The sequence below is a fragment of the Perca fluviatilis genome, chromosome 2, assembly GCF_010015445.1.
Source record: "Perca fluviatilis chromosome 2, GENO_Pfluv_1.0, whole genome shotgun sequence".
In the NCBI taxonomy this organism is placed as follows: Eukaryota; Metazoa; Chordata; class Actinopteri; order Perciformes; family Percidae; genus Perca; species Perca fluviatilis.
The window spans coordinates 44,521,553-44,544,995 of record NC_053113.1 but is presented as its reverse complement, the minus strand read 5'-3'; the positions used below and the strand labels follow the sequence as shown (position 1 = coordinate 44,544,995).

Here is a 23,443-nt window from a genome sequence, read left to right as displayed (position 1 = left end):
TCCGGCTGGAAGCAGTGGCAAACAGCCTCAAGTGGACGGCTGCACACCAGTCGTTTCTACCCAGAGAACACTACTGCAGACAGCAGACACTAAAGATGTTTCTGTTTTCCCACAACACAAACTTTTGTAAATACACCTTTTAAAACCTGAATTACAACAACAAGGAAGAGTGGGGATGGCCCGACGAAGACACCGATGAATGCAGATCCAAAGCACTGGAAAACGCTTTGCTGTTAAAGACGTAATTTGCGTAATTTGCATACGTGCCACCGACTGCAAATGTGAGTGAAATCACCAGAATTAAAATAGCTCTCTTCCTTTATCCCCTAAAATGATGTGGGTACACTAATACTTGCTTAGATGGCCGTCCATGTGGAACATCGCAACAGCATTTCTTTCTGTATGTATGTGAGCACATTGTGTGTCCTTACTGCTGAGTCTTACACCTACAGCATAGTTTAGTTCAGATGTGGAAGAAAGTCCACATTCATTTATGTAGGTCACCAGCACGCAAAGGCCCATCAATTTCACTGTCCTACTTAGCAGGATGTTTGGAGCACTGGGTGTGTGGGTCGTTCCACTGTGTTTCGCCTCTTCCATTTCTCTCTAATTCAGCTACAATAAACAAACTGAGGAGGGGGAAATAAAAATAGAGCAGTAAGCAGTAGCATACAGTATAAAAATAATGCCATAAATAAAAATAAGTCTCTGAACATATCCTCCGAAAGCCCTTAAAATTCAAGTTTGCTAGAATTTACCATTGAACATGGTCTAAATTAATCAGCTAAGCACGAAGTCATGCCATGAAAATGGCAGCATGTGGTGGTGCTGATACAACTTGCTTCTGAGGCCAAGATTCAAGATGTCGCCAACAGCGGGCGCCTCTGTGTCATCGGTGCTCGATGTTTTGTCTTGTTTTGTTTTAAATTCTCATTCTAGTTTTGATAACTCTGCAAACCCTTGGTGTTCTCTCAATGAGCTTCATGAGGTAGACACCTGAAATGGTTTTCACTTCACAGGTGTGCTTTGTCAGGGTTAATTAGTGGAATTTTTTCCCTTATTAATAAAAAAAGCAAAGGGTGGCTACTTTGAAGAATCTAAAATATAAGACATGTTTTCAGTTATTTCACACTTTTTTGTTAAGTACATAATTCCACATGTGTTCATTCATAGTTTTGATGCCTTCAGTGAGAATCTACAATGTAAATAGTCATGAAAATAAAAGGAAACACATTTGAATGAGAAGGTGTGTCCAAACTTTTGGCCTGTACTGTATGTCAACATTGACATCAAGTGTAAGGTAAATCGAAACAGCAGGGCTGGGGTACAGAATGCCCCTGTTTAAATGTGATTAGACCATATGTTGCTGCTGAGCCTGGAACTGCAGACAGCAGTTTAAAACAACTGAGGCAACTAGACAACTATTAAATCTGAGTGAGGATGGTGCTGTGTAGTTTCTAAAGCTCCCACTCTTTTTACAGTCTTGCTATGGCATACATGACATGGAAATAAAGTAATGTTGGGTCAGAAGTTAAACCATTTTAAAGATTTACACTGCCTATCCTAGAAGTTTCTGTTCTGGCTTTGTGAACATTTCATTCTTTATTAAAGTTTGTGAAGTGAAAACAATGCAATCACTACATAACCACAGCCACATCAAAATACTATTTTGTGTCATTGGAGAGCAAGACATTGCAACCCATTGGCTATTGTCTAACAATGATTTAGTTTTTTATCAGCTTTTTAAAAAATGTATCTGCATTCATATTCATAGAAATTAGCTGAAAGTTAATCTGGACCTGAATCTGGCAACTAATTTTAATAGTCAACAATGACCGGCGCAGATATCCGCTGGCTACACGGGAATCCCCGAGATATTGGCCGTTGCTCCCAGAGATTAAATCGACCTTAGACCGATAGCCTTTGGGTTCCAATATTGATTCTCAAGTGATGCTCATCGTTTTTTTTAACTGGTTTTGACTGTAGTCACAGTTGTTTTTGTTTTCATGCTATCAAAACTATTGACAGTCCAGTGAAGTCTGTAACCAGATGATGATTTTGTCCTGTCTCTGTTCGACTGTTTGGGAAAAGCATCACAGAATGTGATTAATTGTGTCTGGAGTTGTCCCGGTAGGGTGAAGTGAGGTGCGTGCTGACGTTTACGGTAAGTGTACTGTCTCACTTCCAGTGCTCCCGTATTACGGACACTAGTTTGCTGTTCCAGCAAAAACATTCTCAACTCTGCTTTATTGTTTAATTTAGCGGTTAAAGCCTGGATTGCATTTAAACTACACTAGTTATACTCAAGCACTTATAGTTCTCTTTCCTTACAGCGACTGCCTCGCTGATCTCACAATTGTTAAAACACGGCTGTGGTCGTGTGCGTCCCTGGGGCCAGAGCGGGCGATGTAGAATCCTATCTAAAGCTGCTGGCTAAAGATAACCGTAAATACAATAAGATCATACTTCACATAGGTGGTAATGATACCCGATTATGCAAATCGGAGATCACTAAAATTAATGTTAAGTCACTTTGTGCATATGCAAAGACAATGTCGGACTCAGTAGCTTTCTCTGGACCCCTGCCAAACCTGATCAGCGATGCCATGTACAGCCGCATGTCATCCTTCCACATGGGCGTAAATCTGATCTAACGGTAGGGGGGGACAATAAACATAACATTACTGAAGAGCAATTTTTGAAGGGGACACAAATAATACAGCCAATTATACTTGTAGAGGACATGTGTACACAGAGGAAAGCCTTAATACTATCATTAGTGTAGCATGGAGACTGTACCATTATCCTTCTTTTCAGTGTTTCTCTTGATTCAATGAAAAAGCTGACTAAATAGACAAAAATATGTATTTATTCTTAAGTTGTTTACAATCAAGCCACAAAAATACCTTAAAACAGGGGCAGTGGTGGCCTAAAGGTTAGAGAAGCGAGCTTGTGACCGGGAGGTTGTCGGTTCTATCCCCAGACCGACAGGATAAAAATCTGGGTGGGGAAAGTGAAAGAACAGTGCTTTGTCCCTCCCTCATTACCACCACTGAGGTGCCCTTGAGCAAGGCCCTTAACCCCAACCGCTCCAGTGGCCAGCAGATCAGACTGTGGTTGTACTGGGCAGCTTCCAGGTATGAATGTGGAACTGTGTGAATGTGACAGGTCATCGTTGCAAATGAGAAGTTGTTCTCAATCGACTTACCTGGATAAATAAAGGTTAACAAAAACATAATGACTTATTTTGAAATAGTGTCCCCATATAAAAGAAATACGGCTTTTGTACACTTGTTAAATTAGCTGATCATAATGTAAATTAGTGAGCCACTGGTAAAGCACATCTGCTAACCCTGACAGCACACACCTCCAAAAATATGAACTAAGCTCAACACACTTACCTGAGACTCTACACCTGACTGTCCCTGGTCTCCCTGTCCCTCAGTTCTTTCTGTCTCCTTTGCCTGTGACATAGTGATGTTAGTATTTCCATAAGCACCCATTCTTCTAAAGATGTTACCAAAGTGTCTTGATATGAGGACTTATTGTACTTACTTGGCATTTTGGTGTAGGCCTACTGAAAAAGGATCTTATGTCTGTTTTTCTTTTCTCTGTCATTTTATCTGGGCAACAACACAAATCTTTAATGTCAGATGTCTAAATATGAGTTAGGTTCATAGGTTCACCACGCGGTCATATTATAATTATAAAATGATCTTGCGTCCTCCACATAAATATTAGGTTTCGTCTGGAACAGAGGATATATATTGAACTGCAGCAAACCCACTGATCAGCCACTTCAAACACAACTGTAGATCTTCAATATTAACCCTAATATCAGTTCACACACATAACGTTAGGCTTATCTCCGTGTTAACATTAGTTGTAGTGGGTGCATTTCTTTCCAACAAGCTATTAAACAAACTAGGTAACATTACATTATATTACACTAACATAGCAAACTTTTTGTCATGACTAATTCATTAATTACTCAGCATCATTTCTATTTGAGAAAAGAAAAACTTAATCCGATGTTTAATGTGAATAAAATAGCCTTGAACTGCCTACTTACTACATTCCTGTCACTAGCCGATGTGACTATGAGTCTAGTGCAGTACCTAACGTACAGCATGCAGTGGACCAAACCACTGTGAGGAAAGGGAGGGGGAACTCAAAATGTTTCTAAACTTAAAAAGCATTTGTTGGGGTTTGTATTGTTTTACTACTTACACAGATATTTTAAGTATACATCATTGTTATTTACAATACACAGCATTGTTTTAATGATATTTCTAGGAGGGGGACAACCCTTAGATGGGGTGGGTCCTGACCCCCCAGACCACCCTGGGATTTACGCCCTTGTCCTTCCACCGCTGGTAGTCGGGGTGGTGCCCAGCTAATGATGTGGGCTACATAGATAACTGGAGGGCGTTCTGGAGAAAGCCTGGTCTGATTAGGAGAGACGGCATTCATCCCACTTTGGACGCTCTCATATTAAGAAATCTGACCGAGTCTATCATCGGTCATAAACCATGCCAACCCAAGTTTGATATCAGTAATCAGAGGTGCAGTGCTACCCGCTCCTCTGTGCTTCCGTTAGAGCAGTCGCCCACTCATAGTTCCATAACCACAGTGTCTGTCCCCCGATTCAGATCACCTAAATCAAAGTTAAAGAGGAGCTATACTTAACAACCTAATTGGAATTAAATCTACCACTGCAATGATAGAACAGAATAGGAAAATTAGATGTGGACTATCGCTACGGACGACTTTAGACTCTGTTGCTCCCTTCAAAATGAAGATGATTAAGCAAAGGAAACTAGCACCTTGGTCAAACCTCACAAAAACTTGAAAGTAAATGGCGTTCCACCAAACTGGAAGAATCTCGTTTAGATTGGCAAGACATATAGGAAGGCCCTCAGAAATGCCAGATCAGACTTTTACTCAAATAAGAACAACCCAAGGTTTCTTTTCAGCACTGTAGCCATGCTGACAGAAAGTCACAGCTTTATTGAGCCATCTATTCCTATAGCTCTGAGTAGTGACGACTTATGAGCTTCTTTAATGATAAAATTATAAACATTTGAGATAAAATTCATCACCTCTTACCCTCAACTTCTAACGGTTCACCTTTAAATGCAGGACCGCTAGAAAGAATGACAAGACCTGACAAATACTTAGACTGCTTTTATCCTATAGACCTGCAACAATTAGGGCCCTATTTTAACGATCTGAAACGCAAGTGTCAAACGTGAAACACGAGTAGCTTTGTGGGCAGATCTCTGGCGCTGTTGCTATTATAACGGCGGGATAAATGATTCTTGCGTCCGACGCAAATCTAAAATGGGTTGGTCTGAAGTAGCTACGTGTGGTTTGGGCGTAACGTGCAATAAACCAATCACAGCGTCATCTCACAATCCCTTTAAGAGCAGGCACACTTGTTCCATGGCGAATTGCTATTATGACGGCGGATTTGCCTGGTACACACCAGCAGGAGCTGTCCGGGATGCGGCAAAGTAATAAATACCCATCTTGACCGGGTGGCGATGTTGCGGCCTCTCGGGCGCATTGCCACAGTATGGAGAGGATTGCTGCAGCCATGGAGCGTGGGCCTCCAAACGCACCACTTGCTCCTGTTGTGCCCCTTCCTCCCCGACTCTATCTCCGTCCACCCGCTCCACCAGGAGCGCATTGCCACTCCCAGACCAGATCCCGCCAGAGTGTCCAATCCCACCGTAGTTCAACATTACGTCTCCTTAAGTCCTCTAATATTTCCTCATTTATGTCATCAACACGTCAGTGATTCATGGAAATGTTGTGTAAAACAACACGCCACAAAGAATGCTGCGACTTTTTGAGGACTGTACTGTAAAATTCTTCCTGACCGATCCAAACACCTGAAGCGCATTTTCAGTAATATTTTTCCTTGTAATTATGTATGGTTTGCAAAAATGGGAACTGCTGCGTCTGTGTAGATGAAAGACGCAAAGTGTATGCGCATTGTGCACACGCTACATTATGGCCAAGCATGCGCCCCTAAAACAGCGTTTGAATAACGCGCCACTGACTTTAGACCAGGTTTTTCCTGGTCAGTGGCGGAATTTTCTGAAACTGCAAAATAGCACCAGGGAACGTTTGCGCCTGAACACGCCTCCTCTTTTTGCTGAACCGCCCCCGGGAGCACTTGTCTCCGTACCATACCATCCTGTTACAGAGACTGGAACATTTAGTTGGCATTAAAGGAATCGCACTAAGCTGGTTTAAGTCCTATTTCTCTGATCAATGTCAATTTGTTAATGTTAACGATGAATCATCCAGGCACGCTAAAGTAAGCCTTAGCGTTCCACAAGGCTCAGTGCTTGGACCAATTCTATTCTCCTTGTGTTTCCTCTAGGCAGTATTATTAGGAAACACTCAATTACCTTTCACTGTTATGTGGATACACCCAATTATACCTATCTATCAAGCCAGACGAGACCAGTCAGTTAGTTAAACTTCAAGCATGCATTAAAGATATAAAATCATGAATGACCTACAATTTTCTGATGTTAAACTCACAAAACTGAAGTTATTGTGCTGGGCCCTAAACACCTCTGAACCTTATTATCTAAAGATATAGCTACTTTGGATGGTATTGCCCTGGCCTCCAACACTACTGTCAGAAATCTAGGAGTTATTTTTGATCAGGATATATCCTTTAACGCCCACTTAAAACAAACCTCAAGAACAGCCTTTTTTCACCTTCGTAACATTGCCAAAATTAGGTACATTCTGTCTCAAAACTATGCTGAAAAACTAGTCCATGCATTTGTTACTTCCAGGCTGGACTACTGTAATTCCTTATTATCAGGATGCCCCAATAAGTCCCATAAGACTCTCCAGCTGATCCAGAATGCAGCAGCGCGTGTTCTGACAAGAACTATGAAAAAAAGATCATATTTCTCCTGTATTAGCTTCTCTGCATTGGCTTCCTGTAAAATCCAGGATTGAATTTAAAATCCTTCTCCTGACCTACAAAGCTCTAAATGGTCAAGCACCATCATATCTTGAAGAGCTCATAGTACCTTATTGTCCCACTAGAGCACTGCGCTCCCAGAATGCAGAGTTACTTGTGGTTTCTAGAGTCTCTAAAAGTAGAATGGGAGCCAGAGCCTTCAGCTATCAGGCTCCTCTGCCTTGGAACCAGCTCCCGGTCTGTGTTCGGGAGGCAGACACCATCACCACATCTAAGAGTAAACTTAAAACTCTCCTCTTTGATAAAGCGTATAGTTAGGGAGTGAGGAGTTGCAGCGTTTGCCTAGACCGGCGGGGGAGAGTATATAGCTATAGACATGGCACCCCTTCTCTTCTCTGCATCTCTTCATAGTCATCAGATTCATCTACCAACCCTTATAGAACTGGCTCAGGTCTGCCTTGCACCAGATCTTAATTATGCTGTTATAGTTTTAGACTGCTGGGGGACTTCCTTCCTTTGACACACTGAGCTCCTCTCTCCTCTTTCTTTCCATCTGTGTGCATCCATGTCCCAGAAATGCTTGTTACTAACCTAGTTCTGGGGAGCTTATTCCCCGGAGCCCTTATGTTTTTTGTCGCCCAGCAGTTTTCCTTGGATTAGGATGGCACCTAAATCATGGTTGTAGCTGTCGCCGTGGTCCTTCTCCGTGCCCTGCTATGCCCTGCTACACCCTGCTACACTCTGCAGTGCCCTGCTACGTCCTGCTATGTCCTGCTACACCCTGCTACACCCTATAATTCCCTGCAGTGCCCTGCTACACCATGAACTACTTCAGCTGTGGCAAAGGGGCATAGTCAATAATGTTGGAATGGATAACAGTAGTATGAATGGTGTTAATGACATAGACAGTTACTTTGCTATTGATGACAGACCACTCTCACAGTTACAGACAAACAATGTTGTTGTTTTTCCATCAATGAACATTACTATCAGTGACACAACAATGGAGACACTTCAGCAGACCTTTGATCCATTTGAAGATGATGGAATTCATGGTAAAGATTTATTTTGCGCCCTTGTGCATTTTCTTGAGAGGGATTCCTAATATTGTAACCATAATGTGGTCTTAAAAAAGAAACCAAACCCATCAAGGAGGTATACTGTATAACTTGACAAAAACTAAGATTATGTTCACATCAATAGTAGAAGCACACAGGATATTTACTTACTATAGTTGTGTAATATAAAGCTAAACTAACTTTCACTGCCTACTGTATGTGACAGTACAGCAGGAACTCTAGTGCACCTTTAAGATCATGGTATTTATGTCTTTAAACATCAATAAAACAAAAATGGTCATTGTATCATGTTTATTTATATGTTCAAAAAATTGTTAACAAAAAGGTGAAACATTAATCACTGTGACAACCACATTTCTTAATGCTTTTGGATAGAGATCTCAATAGATTGAATTAAAATCTGACTTGTTTTAACATATGTCCTTTGTTGAACAGGATAAAAAAAATCTAACATTAATACACTGGTAATCTGCAGAAATGGACATCAAGAGAAACAGAAAGCAGCACACGACAGCAGAAGAGACAGAACTTGACAAAAGCAGATTTCTTTTGCATTGCACATACAGCAACCAAATACAAAATAAATAATTAAATAGTTAACAAGAACAATAAGTTACATTATACAATGTAGTGTTAGGAGTGTATCATGTGTATATTTCATTGACAAATTTAAACTTCAGTAAAATTATCAGGTATGTTAGCAAGTATCAATAATAGTACAAAATCGAAAGGTTCTAAATCTTTACATTTATACTAACCTTTCACTATGCAGGCTTGCTAGTATAGCCTGGTTCTGTTCCTCCTCATCAGAGGAAAGGTCAGACAGTACAGACATTATTGAAAGGTAGTTATCATAGTTTGCTGCTTGATGGTGTGTTGAGGTAGAGGGTAACTCAGAGGAATGAGTTTGTACTACCAAGTCAGGACCAGGGTTGGATCAATTGAAGTTGTTCCTCCAAATGGTAGGGTAGAAGGCTGACTGGTGGTTGGACATACTGGCAGTTGATTAGACAAACCACTTGCTGAAATGGTGTTAGGTGAGATATTCCTGTGGTAGGTTGAGGCTGGAGTATGAGTGGATAAGACTTCACGTCCAAGTGATGAGGCAAAAGACTGAACTGCAGAAGTACTGTTTGATGCGGAGGCAGTTGTTGGACTGGTCAAACTGTCTGAAGATGCATAAGAGTGTCTAGCGTGTTAGAGATGAGAACCGCAGTTGGCGAGTTGAACTCGAATTGTTGTCATCGCTGCTATCATCCTTAAAAGGTCATCATCCAGTACCTGGAAACATCAAGATTTGTCTTTATATATCCAAGAGTTACTTCTACCATCCATCCTTTAGAGTGACATCTCCCAAAGAGTACCAGCATCCCCTCCTTATTATAAACTATATTACTCCAACAAAGAAGAAGCCAATTTAGTCAATTTCTGGTCTTAGATTGAACATTGTAAATATTCAAATTATTTTTATAGTTCCACAAAATGAAATTAAAGTTTAAGAAGAACTGATTACAGAGGTCAGCGGTAATTGACAGCATTTAATCATCAAGCACCAATTATGGGTTATTATTCTAACAGTACTCTGTAGGTCAGTTCAAATGTGATATATCTTACCAAAATTGGCTTTGATGGTCTGAGGTATAGGGCTTTCGATTTATATACTTTGTGTATGAGATTTTGATCCAGTTCCTGTCCAGCACACAGTTTGGGGGAAATCAATCTGTTGCCACATGCCATCAGAACTCAAGGCTGAAAAAAAATGAGTTTTTTTGGGATCAATGCCAAAATGCACAACACACATTGGAAGTGATGATTGGACATGATATGGCCAATAAACTAAAAGTGCTTACCTCACTTCAGCAGACAATTTTTCTCCAAAAGCTTCCCTTATTTGTCTTCTGGTCCCAAGACTTCTGGAATTCAAACCCATTCTGTGATGGTTGGGGTCGGCTGGCTGTGAGTCTCTGTTTACTTTTCTCTGTCTGTTAGTATTTTTTCTGTTTGCTCTGTCTCTCTCTCCCTGTGTCTCTTTTTGCTTTCCCTCCTCCCCTCCTGCCTGCCAGCTGACAACACACACCTGCTGCCAATCAAGCATCACTGCTCTCCCGCCACACACACCTGCCACCCATCTACAATCAAGCACAGTACTTCAACCCTGGCCCAACAGACCATCTCTGCTGAATTGTTGTCTCAGCTCCATCGGTGACACTCGCTACTATTTGATCACGCTACCCTTTCTGCTCACGTGGGCAATGATGGAGACACCTGGAGAGGCGTGATTGGGAGGAACGGCCTCCCTGATCTAAACCAGAGTGGTTGTTTGTTGTTGGACTTCTGTGCTAGTCATGGATTGTCTATAACGAACATCATGTTCGAACATAGGGATGCTCATAAGTGTACCTGGTACCAGAGCACCCTAGGCCGAAGGTCAATGATCGATTTTATAATCGTTTCATCTGATCTGAGGCCGTATGTTTTGGACACTCGGGTGAAGAGAGGGGCAGAGCTGTCAACCGATCACCATCTGGTGGTGAGTTGGGTCAGGGGTGGGGAAGACTCTGGACAGACCTGGTAAGCCCAAACGCATGCGGGTAAGTTGGGAACGTCTGAAGGAGGCCCCTGTCCAACAGACTTTCAACTGCGCGTTCCGGTGCGGAGCTTTCTCGTTTCCCGTGCCCCCTGTGGAGGCGGGGGGCATTGAACCCGAGTGGACAATGTTCAAAGTTTCCATTGCTGTCAACGCGGCGCGAGGCGCTGTGGTCTTAGGGTCTTAGGTGCCTCAAGGGCGTAACGTAATAAACACCGTGGTGGACACCGGTGGTCAGGAAGCCGTCCGACTGAAGAAGGAGTCTTTCCAGGATATGTTATCCCAGAGGACTCCGGAGGCAGTTGCAGGGGTCGCAGGGGGGCCGCGGGGGGCTGCAGCCTCTGCCGTGAAAAGAGGCAAAGCAGCGCGGGGTGTGGGAGAAGTTCGGAGAAGACATGGAGAAGGACTTTTGGTCGGCACCAAAGTGCTTCTGGAAAACTGTTCGCCACCTCAGGGAGGCGGGGAACCATCCAAGCTGTGTACAGTAAGGATGGGACACTGTTGACCTCAACTGAGGAGGTGAATAGGCCCGTGGGGAGCACTTTGAGGAACTCCTGAATCCGACTATGCACGCCTCTATGTTAGAGGCAGAGCTGGGAGGATGGCGGGGATTTGTCCCGATTTCCGGGTGAAGTCACTGATGTAGTCAAACAACTCCACAGTGGCAAAGCCCCCAGGGATTGATGAGATCCGTCCAGAAATGCTCAAGGCTCTGGGTGTGGAGGGGCTGTCCTGGTTGACACGCTCTCTTCAACATTGCGTGGAAGTCTGAAACAGTGCCAAAGGAGTGGCAGACTGGGGTGGTGGTTCCCCTTTTAAAAGGGGGACCAGAGGGGTGTGCCAATTACAGGGGTATCAGACTTCTCAGCCTCCCCTGGTAAAGTCTACTCCAAGCTGCTGGAAAGGAGGGTTCGGCCGATAGTCGAACCTCGGGTTGAGGAGGAACAATGCGGATTCCGTCCTGGTGGTGGAAAACAATGGACCAGATCTTCACTCTTGCAAGGATCCTGAAGGGAGCCTGGGAGTATCCACCCACCGGTCTACATGTGCTTTGTGGATTTGGAGAAGGCGTATGACCGGGGCCCCCCCCCGGGAGATACTGTGGGAGGTGCTGCGGGAGTATGGGGTGAGGGGGTCTCTACTCAGGGCCACCAATTCTATGTACGACCAAAGTGAGAGCTGTGTCCGGTTTCTCTGCAGTAAGTCGGACTTCGTTTCAGGTGAGGGTTGGCCTCCGCCAGGGTGGGTTTGTCACCAATCCCGTTTGTAATATTTATGGACAGGATATCGAGGCATAGTCGGGGTGGGGAGGGGTTGCAGTTCGGTGGGCTGGGGATCTCATCGCTGCTCTTTGCAGATGATGTGGTCCTGATGGCATCATCGGCCTGTGACCTTCAGCACTCACTGGATCGGTTCGCAGCCGAGTGTGAAGCGGTTGGGATGAGGTGTTCCAGGCACGTCCAGCTGGGAGGAGGCCTCGGGGAAGACCCAAGACTAGGTGGAGGGATTATATCTCCAACCTGGCCTGGGAACGCCTCGGGATCCCCCAGTCGGAGCTGGTTAATGTTGCTCGCCCTTCGCCCTCCTAGTTTCTGCCCCAAGTACTTCGCCATCCTAGGTTTTCCCCTTGAGTCCCTCGCTCTCCCTGTTACTACCCCTGAGTTTCCCCGCTAACCTTTGTTTGAGTTCTTGCTAATAAACTTGTTACCTTTTTCTGAGCCTTGCATTTGAGTCTGTTCTGTCCCTCACAACACCATTCAATATATGTCTGTGTTCACATAACCATTGTAAAGTGCGATGCTTGACGACGACACTGCTTGATGGCTTCGAAAGAAGGATGACATCTTTGTTGAAAGTATTGTGATGGTGAATTTTGGTCCTACAAAACAAAGCAGACATCATACTTGATATGTATTCATCCTTTTATTAACCCATAACACATGGCACAAAATAGGCTATTTTATTTCTAGAACTCTTAAAGTTCGCTGTCATTCAGTGATTTATGTCCTTTAACCCTTGTGTTGTCCTTCGGGTCCCAGTGACCCGAAGGACCACACAAGGGTTAACATTTCACTAAAACTGGTGACAGTGTAGGCTAGGCCTACATTAAACCATTTGATTCACTTAAATTAAGCTGATGAAACAATACCATACAACTAAAAATCAAAAAAGGCTTTCCTACAAATAATGACACCCCTTTTAACTTAAAATTTGGCACTGTCAATATTAGGATTGTGAATGCTACTGACGCCTAGCGTTGAAGTGACAATGACCTGTAGTTGTGATTTACATTTTATTGGAATTTTTTAAAAGCACAACAATCCAAAAGGAGTATAATGACACAAAAAAATCCCAGGGAAAAGCACTTAAAAGCAATACCAAAAACACTTTTTTCTATTGGTCCTCAATGCAAGAATGCCAACTTTTGAGTTAAGTTTGAGTGAGATTTTTTTTTTCCATTACTACCCCCCAAAAACTAATCACCTATCACCAGTGGTTAAATTGGGATTTTGAAAAATAAACCATTAAATGGCACTTTCTGGTAGGGCTGCACAATTAATCAAATTTTAATCACGATCACGATTTTGGCTTCCCACGATCAAATTTGCGTGATCGAGCGATATTTAAAATGCGTCATTCCGTTCATAGAACACTCCTTATCAAAGTTTTTGCAAAGCCAATCTAGCGCTCCATAAACCACAGTATAATCACGTGCCTCCATGAGCCAATCAGAGTTGTTCCCTGCACCGCGCAGCTTAGTTTCGTAGACAGTCACAGAGGACAGAGTAACGTGAGGAAAATTCCACAACAGGTAGCAGTCGGTCATCATAAGCCGGTCACAATGTTTACCAATTTACCAGTAAACACAACATTTTGGCCCGTCCGTTTTGTTTTTCAGACAACAGCAGTGACCAGTGCTAGTTTGTGTCTTTTAGCTCATAGCTTTAGCAGCAGACTGTTGGACATCACGCTGTTGGAATCCTCTACAGTGAAATACAGATTAGCTGTCAGCATTTTAGCCGTGTTTAATCCAGTTACTACTGTAGCTAACGGTAGGCTAACATTACCTGCTGTGTAATGTGTTATTAGTGTTTACTAGCGTGACATGCAGCGATGTTTATGTTGCTTCTAACGCGGGTTTCAGAGCATCAGAGCGCAACACAGACATCTGAAATCCGCGTTGCTATTTCGTCCGGTAGATACCGGGCACCACATGTGCCGTATAATGTGAACAGAAAATTTATTTGCCTGTATCTTTCACGGCAAACGTGTGGAAAAGCATGTGTGGAAAGTGGTCGCACAACAGATGAAATGGCATACTCTTTCAGTATCCTTAAATAAAGGAAGAGGAATGTAGCACAATATGGATGTATTAGCAGGAATGTAGCACAATATGGATGTAAAAGCAGTTATAATTAGCCTATGTGACAGTAAAATTTGATCGTGATAATTAATCGTGATCTCAATATTGATCAAAATAATCGTGATTATCATTTTGGCCATAATCGTGCAGCCCTATTTTCTAGAGAGTTTTGTGCAAAGAAATGGAGAATGTGTGCAAAACTGCAAGGTTAAGAGCCTATACTTTGCATTTTTGTAGTATCAAAAGGTATTAGGGCATTTAGCATTTACATTACTTTTAATCATTCATCACTTGATTACACATTGTATTACCTTGTTATGATATAAGAAGTGACCCATACAATGTGCCAAACATAATGTGCCACATGAAGAGACAGTGCAGCATATGACAGTAGCAACAGCTGAGAAGATTTGGGTCTGTGGTGACCAGGTCCACCACACAAACTTCCTTCTCCCAATCTCTCTCTTTATTACAACACACGCACACATGCACACGCACACACGGCACCAAGTGGGGCTCTCCGTGGCCGGCTCTGAGCCCTGCCGCTGGAGGAGATGCAACAGCGAGAACCGGTTCAAAGGTCAGCGAAATGAACTCGTAGCGGCCGTTGGAGCTTCCGAGCACCAGGCTTCCACCGCTGCGAACGGGGTTTTTAGCTTTAGGAGAAGGCAATTTATCTGTTAATCCTACCGACGTAGACACTTTGCCATTATGTTGTTAGACCCGCAGTGGTGAATTGTCTGCAGTGCTACGCGGGTTGTTGCCGTGTTCTGATTGTTCTCATTCAGCTCCGCCGAGACAAAATAGACATGCCATTTCTAAAACTTTCATTTATTGTCAGAAATATCATGTTTTCAAAAGCATCACTTTCATCAAATTTTATGTGACATATTTAGACTGCAAGCAGGCACATCTGGACAAACGAGCAGGCTTATGTGCCAGGGCTGAGCCCCGGAGAGCCCCGGCCCAATTTAACCACTGCCTATCACACAGGTGTATAATGCCCCTGGGAATTTATTATAATTGTAATTTATTATGCATTCACAACATGGAAGATTCAATTCCTAAAGCCTCTTTTTTACATTTATTATTGAGGCCACTGTCCACTCAGGACAGTTTTCTAAAAACACCTTAAATTGCCATGTGCTAAGGAGAGGTAAAGTGTTGAGGAAAAGCCATTATTTTTTTAATAAAATATTTGTTTGCCCTTAATTTTTAGATTATAAAAATGTTCAATATGACCAGTTCAGCATAAATCAGTTCTGCAAAAATCGATTTTGTGTAAACTAGACAGTATTTTATTGACTAAGGTGACCAGATTTCTGTGTGGAGTAGTTTTGGAGACATGCCTCTTTGTAATTATGACATTGTAAGGTAAAAAGTATTCCCCAAAATTATTCATATGCCTATTTTTGAAAAGTAAGTGATGTAGTACAACCAGCAGAACACTACTTATGTGTGAGGTAAGTTTGGAGACACAAGTCTATTTAATTATTTAAATATTAAATGTTTTTGGCAAAAATATTCACAGAAATTATGAATATGCTTATTTTTTTAAAGTAAGTGTTGTAGTACAACTAGCAGGAGACAAGTTATAATTGAGGTAAGTTTGGAGACACTACCTTATTTAATCATTAAATTAATAAATATTTTTGTTGTATCTCTTTTCGGTGTTGTAGTTTGTAGACGGTCCCTAAGCACTCATCTTACTGCTGTCTCACCGCCGGCTGCTCGCTGCTTATTGACGGTCACTATGGCGGTTACGTGCGATGAAGCAAAGGAACAACATCATCATAGAGAGCCGAAGTCCCGCCCTTCTACTTCCGGCCAATGGGACCTATCTTTCGAAAAAGTATGAACTAGAGTCAATGGAGAGATAATAATTATTTTTTGATCCCGTTTAAATTGAGCCATGGATTACAAATATGATGTTCGTCAATTTAAAACATTATTTTTCAACCGAAGAAAGTCTCAGTTTATTGTTAAACTGTTGAAGTATAAGACTGTGAAAATACGTAATTAGAAAGACTACACACTTCATGGATGACGTCTCACTGAAGCTACGATGTCTATGTGTATCGTACCGGGGATGTAACGTAACTCTAATGAGAAAACACTTCACCCATCAGTTAACGTTGCATGTGTTGTTTAACAGAGCTAAGCTAGCTAGCTAGCGAGCAAGCCGATCATCAAGCTAGCTGAGGTAGATTGTGTGAGACGGGAGATGTAGTTCACTGAAAAGTTTCACACAAAACTAAGTGGCACAATGACAAACCTACGGCTAACTGAGACTTTCTTCGGTTGAAAATGGGATCAAAAAATAATTTGCCTCTCCTCGTTCACTACCATTCCAACCTGATCTCACAGAATTCGGTAAAATGAACACGGGCCCTTAACTCTAAATCCGTGGCAGTTTCACGGAATTGCAACAAAATCCGTTAAACTGCCACGGAATAATTCCGTTAAATGAACACGGATTGCCAACGGATCGTCAAATTCCGTGATGGGCTCACGGAAGAATTCCGTGAAATGAACACGGATTGCCGAAAAAGAAACACGGGCTTACGTGACACCGCAAGAAGAACGGGAGCGTTGAGTTCAGGAAAAGGTCGTGGGTGGGCTTACGGTTCTGTGACACACGCGGGACATGCTTACGTGACACGCAAGAAGAACGGAGCGGTTGAGTTCAGGAAAAGGTCGTGGGTGGGCTTACGGTTCTGTGACACACGCGGGACATGCTTATAAAAAAAAACAACCAAAAAAATAAACACAACTGATAAACTCCACACGCGGGACACAAACTCCAGTCTCCTGGGTGAAAGTCCTGTGTTTTACCCAGCCAACCTCCTGATGCGGAATTCCGGCCTTACATACTGCTCACTACCGTGTTACGTCATCTTCTCATTGACTTTACATTGGCATTGTTTTCCGTGGTGGCCACACGGAATTTTCAAACATTCCGTACCACCACCACGGAATGAATTGTTACCAGTCCGTGCCCATTTTATGGAATTCAGTGAGACCAGTCTGACCATTCATATTTTTTCCGAGTTTAGGTCCCATGAGGTCCACCGGAAGGGGCGTGACTTCGGCTCTCTATTGCGTGGACCGCAGTGAAGATAGTTTAAGGTTGGATATTCAAAATACATTCTTTAGCGACGTCTTCTTAATAGTTTCACCGGCAGAAGCAGCAGGAGTCCGCCGGAGGACGATTAGCCGATTGTATGTTGAATATCCAACCTAATAATAACTTCAACCCGGTTTGCGCAATGGCTGTTGTTCCTTCTCTTCATATTTACAGTAACGTAATTGACATATTTACATCTGAGGAAGCCAGGACATAAACTTAGCGTGACAAAGAGCATGTTTGAAGCCTTATAATATGTCAGTGCAGTGAAGGCATGAGATCGGACAAAATTGAAGGACTTTAAATCTAGGCTAGACAGGTGGGAAAAAAAGCGCTTACCAATATACAATCAAATCAGTTATACAAATCAGCACCAGAAAAATAGAGCTTATTTATTCTTACCTTTTCCTCGGACAAGAGCCTCATTTGCCAAAGTGTTGCTGCGTTTGATATCGCAAAGACTGCCATGATCCTCCGGTTTAGTCTTGTGTCGCGTGAGCTGTTGCACGGACTTGTGAGTTGCCGCCTGGTCTGAAAAGTTGTCTCATTTCACTTTCTGTCGTGCTGTGAACAACGTTTGGTGCAGATGAGCATGTCTTTTGCCGCTCAATGGCAGAAATAGTATGTTAAAATAGTTCTTAAAACTCCAATGTCTTGTCATCTCCGTCCATGCTGATCGCGACCTGAACATGATTGTGTTGACGAACTGACCGAAGAGCCGGTTAATTAACCCGACTCGTGTCACTGAACCGGGAGACTCGAGTGCCATACGTCAATGAACCGACTCACTCCTGTTTTTTTTCTTTTACTTCATTCGTGCCGTTGTGTGTAGCTGGTCTTCTTCTGCTACTGTGTGTGTAGTAATCTAGCTCATTAGCGCCTCCATTGGAGTGGTGGTGGTAGAATCAATCAGGAAATTAGCTACCTAGACCGCGCACCAGGCTACTGAACGAGACCGAATGTAACCGTGCAACCGCTCGAGTCTAATGTAATCAAGTGGTGTCTTGGTTCTCGGCAAGTTTGAGTTATTAACCAAGCCTTGTTTCTGGTGCATCTTAGAGGATTGTGTTCATGGCAATTCAAACATTATCGATGGGGAAGTACAGTACATCACATACAAATACATGTCATGTTATTTTGGTAGTTATGTTGAGTTAAATGTTAGAGAAGTTAATGTTGCTACATGGTAGGTAGGCTGTCACGAGGAGACCGCGCACCAGGCTACTGAACGAGACCGTAAAGACCGTAACCGAGGGTAACCGCATGAGTCTATATTCAAACGGGTGTCTAGGTTCTTGGCAAGTTTGAGTTATCAACCGATCCCAGAAGCCTTTATTTCTCGTGCATCTTAGATGATTGTGTACAAATTCATAGACTACATTATCGATGGATATCACATACAAATGCACGTCATGTTATCTTAGTAGTTATGTTAAGTTAAATGTTTGTTACCTGATAGGTAGGCTGTCACCAGGAGACCGTGCACCAGGCTACTGAAAGAGACCGTAACTGTGCCTAATGCATGATGTGTGTGTGTGTGTGTGTGTGTGTGTGTGTGTGTGTGTGTGTGTGTGTGTGTGTGTGTGTGTGTGTGTGTGTGTGTGTGTGTGTGTGGTGGATAACAACAGGCCTACAGTAAATTAATCTCAGTCTGTATTTAAGAGCATTGTTTAACTGGCACATCCATCTCAGGTGACTTTGAGCCTAAATGCTGCATTTCACAAACTATCATTCAGGAGTATTCGTAAAAAGCAGCTTTCAGCAGCTATGAGAGTAATGCAAGTGAGATGGCAATGAATAAACTGATTTGAGTGTTGGAGGAGTGAAAGGGCTGCACTTCTGGCTTGTGTGTCAGTCTGTCACAATGTGAATTTTGATGGTCAGATGATTGCTAGGTGAAGCTGATGACTAGGGAGAGTGTCTGTTAGACTGAAGTTTGAACTGTAAATAAAAAAGCAAGTTCAAACTGAGAACTGGATATTTTTTTCTTTTTTGTAACGGTTATTTGGGGCATTTTGGCCTTTATTTGATAGAATAGCTGAAAGACAAGAAAGGGGGGGACAACATGCAGCAAAGCACTGCGGGTCGCACTCTAACCCAGGCCACTGCAATAAGGACTGAGCATTAGTATATGCGGCGCACGCTCAACCAGGTGAGCTACCACAGCACCCAGAAAACTGGATATTCTACTGCCATATGTTATTATATTGGTGATGAAGGAAAGCCATCTTTCTACTCAGGTGCAGTTGTTTAGCAAACATACTAGACTGTGCTGTGAGACTTGTGTCAGCTAGATAATGGAAGCTGGAAGATTTTTCTTTGAAGGAATTAAAGGAGTAGGTTTTGAGTGGTCATTTTGCACCAAAACTCAGTGATATTGTCCAATGTTTTGAGTTCCATTTAAAAGTGTTAAAGCAAGAACAGTGTTTTTTAGACACACAGATGATTTTGGCCAGCTCTGATATTGTTGTCAATTAGATCAAAGCAGTGTTTTCAAAGTACCATGCCTTTTCTGTATTCAAAGCTCAGTGCCCATGGGCTGGACATTTCCCTGAGCTAGTGTCAATAAAATAAATCATATAATTCCTGATATCAAAATACTGAGTGAAGATTATTATATTAAGTAGCCATGTGTTTACCACTCTAGCGGAAAGGATGGTTTGTTTACCCATCAGCTAAGTTCACACGATTATGTTCAAATTTAAAGACTTGTGGCAAACTATAACAGACAGTTTTCATATTAGCTTGTTTGTGGGAAAAAAATTGTTTCAAACATATCAAAGTGTGGGGTCTGGGAGTCCTCCCCCAGGGTTATTTTGAGCGTCAAAGACTTCATTTCCTGCATTATTTATCCTATGAGAAGGAAAACAGGGATGACATTCAAAACATCAAAAATATAATGGTCAGCTAGCTCAGTTGGTGGAGCGCGCACCCATAGGTTTACTCCTCGACGCAGCGGGCCCATGTTCGACTCTGACCTGTGGCCCTTTGCTGCATGTCATTCCCCCCTCTCTCTCCCCTTTTTTCATATTATAAAGGCCTAAAAATGCCCCCCCCCCAAAAAAAATTTATATATACACTCACCTTAAAGATTATTAGGAACACCTGTAATATTTCTTGTTAATGCAATTATCTAATCAACCAATCACTTGGCAGCTGCTTCAATGCATTTAGGGGTGTGGTCCAGGTCTAGACAATCTCCTGAACTCCAAACTGAATGTCAGAATGGGAAAGAAAGGTGATGAGTATTTCACAATCTGCTCAGTTACTGGGATTTTCATGCACAACCATTTCTAGTGTTTACAAAGAATGGTCTGAAAAAGGAAAAACATCCAGTATGCTGCAGTCCTGGGGGGCGAAAATGCCTTGTTGATGCTACAGGTCAGAGGAGAATGGGCAGACTGATTCCAGCTGATAGAAGATCAACTTTGACTCAAATAAGCACTCGTTACAACCAAGGTATGCAGCAAGGCATTTGTGATGCCACAACACGCACAACCTTGAGGCGGATGGGCTACACCAGCAGAAGACCCCACCGGGTAACACTCATCTCCACTAAAAATAGGAAAATGAGGCTTACAATTTGCACAAGCTCACCAAAATTGGACAGTTGAAGACTGTAAAAATGTTGCCTGGTCTGATGAGTCTCGATTTCTGTTGAGACATTCAGATGTTAGGGTCAGAATTTGGCGTAAACAGAATGAGAACATGGATCCGTCATGCCTTGTTACCACTGGGCAGGCTGGTGGTGGGGGTGTAATGGTGTGAGGGATGTTTTCTTGGCACACTTTAGGCCCCTTAGTACCAATTAGGCATCATTTAAATGCCACAGCCTACCTGAGCATTGTTTCTGACCATGTCCATCCCTTTATGACCACCATGTACCCATCCTCTGATGGCTACTTCCAGCAGGATAATGCACCATGTCACAAAGCTTGAATGATTTCAAATTGGTTTCTTGAACATGACAGTGAGTTCAATGTACTAAAACATCTTTGGGATGTGATGGAACGGGAGCTTCATGCCCTGGATGTGCATCCCACAAATCTCCATCAACTGCAAGATGCTATGCTATCATTATGGGCCATCATTTCTAGAGAATGCTTCCAGCACCTTCTTGAATCAATGCCATGACAAAGTAAGGCAGTTCTGAAGGCGAAAGGGGGTCAAACACAGTATTTTATATATATATATATATATATATATATATATATATATGTAGGAACACTTTACAATAAGGCTACATCAATTAGCATTACTTAATGCATTAATAAGCATTAATTAACCATTAATTATGGTGTCTATTAAACATTTATTAACAATGCTTATTTGTTTTGTTCATGTTAACTAAGGTATTAATTCATGCATTATTTACCATTAGTTAAAGCCTTAACTAACTGTTAATCTCAGTTAACTAAGGTGTCTATTTTACCATTAGTTAATGCATTAAGAAAGCTTGACTAACTGTTAACAACAGTTAAGTAAGGTGTCAATTATATCATTAGAAAATGCAGTATTAAGCCTTGACTAACAGTTAACAACACTTAACTAAGGCATCTTATAAGTCTCCTCTTAACAGTTGTTCTAGAGATGTGTCTGCTGCTAGAACTCTGTATGGCATTCATCTGGTCTCTAATCTGAGCTGCTGTTAACTTGTGATTTCTGAGGCTGGTGACTCGGATGAACTTATCCTCAGCAGCAGAGGTGACTCTTTGTCTTCCTTTCCTGGGGCGGTCCTCATGTGAGCCAGTTTCGTTGTAGCGCTTGATGGTTTTTGCGACTGCACTTGGGGACACATTCAAAGTTTTTGCAATTTTCCGGACTGACTGACTGTGACTGACTTGTTAAAGTAATGATGGCCACTCGTTTCTCTTTACTTAGCTGATTGGTTCTTGCCATAATATGAATTCTAACAGTTGTCCAATAGGGCTGTCGGCTGTGTATCAACCTGACTTCTGCACAACACAACTGATGGTCCCAACCCCATTAATAAGAGAAAAAATTCCACTAATTAACCCTGACAAGGCACACCTGTGAAGTGAAAACCATTTCAGGTGACTACCTCATGAAGCTCATTGAGAGAACACCAAGGGTTTGCAGCGCTATCAAAAAAGCAAAGGGTGGCTACTTTGAGGAATCTAAAATACAAGACATGTTTTCAGTTATTTCACACTTTTTTGTTAAGTACATAATTCCATATGTGTTCATTCATAGTTTTGATGCCTTCAGTGAGAATCTACAATGTAAATAATCATGAAAATAAAGAAAACGCATTGAATGAGAAGGTGTGTCCAAACTTATGGCCTGTACTGTACCTGACCTCAGGGGGATCATCCCCATACATGTGGAATATGTAACGTTGGAGAGATGGTCTTGATACGATTGAGAACATTTGTTTCAAAGATGAGAAGATCTAAACTTGATGTTTTCAACTTTTATGGTACACTCTAAAAACTCCTGGGTCCAACTCCTGGTTTAAAAAGGGACCAACTAATTTTTGGGTTATTTCAACCCAGAAAATTGGGTTACTCTTTTTGACCCAAATGTTGGGTTAAAATAACCCAACAGTTTAGTTAATATAACCCAACTTCTGAGTTAAATACCTGACCAAATTTTTGGTTAAAATAACCCAACTTCTGGGTCAAAAGAACAACCCCATTTTCTGGGCACTTTTTAACCCAGGAGTTGGGTCACAAATAACCTAACTAACTCATCCAAAATAATTCCAGAAAAAAAGGGAAGATCCTACCCAACAATTTATTGTACTGGTTTGCATTTAGCAAGACATACAGATGGACAAGGTTTTTTTTTTTTTTTTTTTTTACAGCCATGAAGTATGTGACTAAACCTCTGCATTCTCATCTGACTCATCACACTCCTCTGTTATGGTGTGGTGGCCATTTCAGTAGATTTACTCGCTAACATTGTTGTGGAAACACAATAAGCATGGAAACTAAATGCACACTTCCTGCATTACTTCAAATGCTACGTTACTCATCTAGTGTGCGGTGGTTTATGGGATGAGTAGTTCCTTCGCTCTGAAATGACGATATGTACATAGGTTGTATCAACAGTCCCGCCCCTCCTCTGAGAGAGGGGGCGTTCTTCTTCTACGGGGGTAGAGAGGGACGGAGGTGTTTCTTCTTCCTCTTCTTCTGAATTTCTGGCAGACTGATGTGTATGTTATAGGGGCAAGGGTTTAATATATGAACTTATTTCTTCTATTTCTTAGTTAATATATCCATGTTTAGAGGGTGTGTCACTTTATTTCTCCTACAAATACTGGTGATACTGTTTTTATCATAATGTACAAAACACACAAGTGTGATTG

General features: G+C 42.2%; 1 protein-coding gene and 1 long non-coding RNA gene across 3 annotated transcripts in view; both read right to left on the bottom strand.

The window, feature by feature from the left end:
* The window catches only part of LOC120574587 (RNA-binding protein Musashi homolog 2-like), a 472,078-nt gene that overhangs the window by 157,454 nt on the left and 291,181 nt on the right, over positions 1-23,443 (bottom strand). The window lies entirely within an intron of this gene.
* LOC120574627 lies at positions 8,384-10,017 on the bottom strand. Its single transcript, XR_005641877.1, has 3 exons — positions 9,885-10,017; positions 9,649-9,783; positions 8,384-9,315 (listed from the first exon to the last, which is right to left on the bottom strand). It is a non-coding gene; the product is annotated as an uncharacterized LOC120574627 (long non-coding RNA).